At 51.1% G+C, this 3,399-nt stretch overlaps 1 protein-coding gene across 2 annotated transcripts in view; it reads left to right on the forward strand.

Moving 5' to 3' along the window:
• The window catches only part of CCNG2 (cyclin G2), a 51,335-nt gene that overhangs the window by 35,781 nt on the left and 12,155 nt on the right, over nucleotides 1-3,399 (forward strand). The gene's annotated exons all lie outside the window — the stretch shown is intronic.

Here is a 3,399-nt window from a genome sequence, read left to right on the forward strand (position 1 = left end):
TCGGTAAGTGGTGCCCCGGAGTTTGCTAGGCTCCGGGGGTTCGGCAATTGGAGCCTCTATCGCCTTCTTAAGAAAGACGCGCTGGGTTCGAAAGGACCCACAGCGCTTAGAGATCCGTCTCTCCGTCTCTCTCTCCGTCTCTCTTTCCGTCTTTCTCTCCAACTTGGGCAGAAACCACCCAAGCCTTTTGTACGGCTAGCAAGCCAATAGGTAGCCGCCACGCGTGCCTAAATTAAGACCGGCCAATAATGTGGCTCAAATCTTAATACAACTGGCGGGAACTCCTTTGCAGCGTGCATCACTGTAATGCAAGAGTAATGCACAATGCAAAGAAGGCTACAGAATGGCGGGAAAAAATTTTCTGCATGCGGGGTCTCCATAACAACAGAACACTCCGTCGTGCAAAAGAGCTCCAATTCGGCGGGAACATAATTTAGCGGTGCCGAAGCGCACACAATCAAAAAATCCACAACTTTGGGTTGTGACAGTTTTGTTTCCACCTACTCTAGAATAAGTTATTTAGGCATAATGTTCCGTAATTGCTTTTTGTTTATGGGCTAAAAAAATGTAATGGGTGCTGCTGAAATTAGTTATTCCTGTCTCTCTCCGTTCATAGGCCCTGGGGTTCAGCCAAGTCCTGTGACTTCAGGGGCAGAGCAAGAATCTGATGTTTCCCCATTATAATTCCAAAGCTGAAGAATCAGTCATTTGTAGCGAGGAGCAATTGCTCTTGCAACCCTACTCAGCTATTTGCAAGGACAAGAGTAATTTGTGAGCCTGTCTCCATCCCAAGCGATAAAAAGAAGTGCTTCTGATGCAAGTTTGCAAAATATTTCAAAGGGATCCAAGCTCTGTTACCAGATACGTTTTTTATTTTAATGATTTATGTAGTTACATGTATATGATGGTCTGTTCATTGGGTTTAAATCATTAGGTAAATTAAAAGCAATTTTTGTGTTCCAGTGGAAGTGCAAACTGATATTTGAAAAACTGAAATTTGCTTGTGGTGGCTTCTTCTTAAAAAGTGAAACTGATTTCTGCACTGAAGTTTATTATTGGAACAAACTGACTTGCATGTTGTTATGCTACTTTGCTTAAGGGGCCAGCAGGTGCACACGGCAATCTCACTTCATCCGGCAGTGAAAAAGCATTGCAGTGCTACTGAAAATGTGTATAGCAGAGATTGGAGTTAAGCAGTTTACCCTTAAAACACTTAACTAGTATGGGCAGTTCTTGCTTTTGTGCCTGGGCCACTTGAAGCTAATGTAACAAATAATACACTCTGTCCTTAGCAGGCTTGTTTGCAGGTCAGGGCCTAAAGGAGTCCCCAATGCTGAGCTTGAAATTGGATTTAAACCTTAAAATACTGGCTGTAGTTGTGTTACATTCAATAGTCAGGCCATTTTTCCATGTTGGAGGGTTGCTGTGAAGATGAAACCTACATGCTTGAGAGGAGCGCAGGTATGCTTGATGGAGGCTATACAAGTACCAAGAGATGCGGCTGCATCTGTAGAGCAGCATGAGGAAGATTGCTCTGCTTCTGACTCTTCTGTAGAGTTGGAGGCTGTGTTTTCCCAGGCTGTCATGCTTCATAAATGCTTTTTTATGTTTGTTAATGTGATCTCATTGGGGCCCCAAAAGAATGTAATAAGTGAAAGCTGAAGGTTTGAGAGGCTGTGCTGATACCATGCTATGAGGGGTGCTTAAGTACAGTTTCTGGTGCTACCAAATATCAAAGTGTTTGTTTTTACTTCAGGTCTTAGTTCCTGGATTCACTTTAAAAAAAGGGCAAAGAAATGCTTGAAGACACCAACACTAAAAGCTGCATTCAGAAGACAAAGTAAATAGGAAATGCTACTTTCAAAATAATTTAGGGCGTGACCTATGGTTTTTGAACAGTGGGGCTTGACAGCATTGAAGCATATACAATAACCACACAGCTGAGTTGAAGGAGAAAAGTGCCCTGCAGGCCTGCTGCAAGAATATGTTGAGAAGAGGAAAGGTGATTTGGGGTTGAGGAGGGCACATTGCTGGTGTGTCATGGGTTAGCCAGCCTGTCTTACCCCAGTTACGGGCTTAGCCCGCCTGTCCTGTCCCCTGTGAGGGAAACGTGAAAGCTGTGTCACCTCCCTGCTGCCAGGTGAGAGTGGCAAGGCGGCTTGTTTCACTCCGCGGACCTGCCCTCTCAACTGGCCTTCGGAGGAAGCAAGGCAGCCCTGCCTGATGATAGTGGGAGCTGGGATTCATGCTGCCCCTCTCTGGCAGAGCAACCAGCTTGCTGGGACGTGGCCCTGGACCTTCAACAGGCAGCGATTAGCAGCTGCAAAATTGAGGGGAACAATTTGGGCCTCATAATAGTGCATGGCTGGGATGCTGCCTGGTGCCGATCTGGGCCCAGCTGTCCACATGCAGGACTAAAGTCTGAATTGAGGACTGGCCCAGGAGCTGCAGGACAGCCGGTGGCTCTGCAGTAAGCTTGGGCTCCCGGCACCTCACCCTCGACTTTTCTGAGCTAGTGTAGAAGGGGCAACTGTCCCCTGGTTTGAGACTGACAGTGCCTTGCTGCCTCTCCCAGGCTGCTTTACACTCAAGATCAGGCCCCGACTGGGGTTAGCCCTGTCCTGCTCCTGTCAGTGGGCGCGGACTAATGGTCTGGTTCAGGCCCTGAGCTGCCCCGCGGAAGCCAGCGGCATGCCCCGTTGCCCTCCACCGGCGCCCCGGGCGTATGACGGTTGGGGCGATAACAGTCGGAATCACTGCCCCGCCCCTCCCCCAGCGCACCCCCGGAGCCGTTGCTAAGGCCCGGAGCTACAAGCAAGGGGGACCCAAAACTGCGGCCTCCTTGCATCAGCCAATCGCGGGCAGCGTTCCTTTCCACCGACCAATCCCAGTCTGTGTTCCAGAACATCATTAGTGTGGGTGGGAGGAGAAGGGGCGAGCCAGAAGCGTGACGTTTCCGGCCAATCAGTGCCTAGATCCCGCGGGCCAATCAGCGCCGAGGAGGGCTTTGGGCGGACTTTTCAAAACCCGGGCACCCGGCCTTTAAAGGCGTGATGTGACTTCACTCCGTGTCCTTCCGCCTCCACGGCCCCGCACAGAACACCCCCCTCCTTCCTGCCCTTCCCCAAGCCCCTTGGAAAGCTAAGGCAGGCGGGGCCGCCTCCGGGCGCAGCTCTTACATCAGGCTCAGCCTCTCTAGGAAAGGGACTCTTTTTTTCCTCCTCCCCTCCGGGCTACCTCACGGCCCGGTCCTCCGCAGGATCCCTCCGCGCCCGACCGCACAGAACAACAACAGCAGGGGCGGGGCCGGCGCCGCCTCCATCTTGAGGCAGCTGCAGCAGCCGGGGATGGGGCGGCTGCGCTTGCTGTGACCGCGGGGCTGGGGTCGCTTCGCGTCTC

This window comes from Alligator sinensis, unplaced genomic scaffold (assembly GCF_000455745.1).
Source record: "Alligator sinensis unplaced genomic scaffold, ASM45574v1 scaffold989_2, whole genome shotgun sequence".
Classification (NCBI taxonomy): Eukaryota; Metazoa; Chordata; order Crocodylia; family Alligatoridae; genus Alligator; species Alligator sinensis.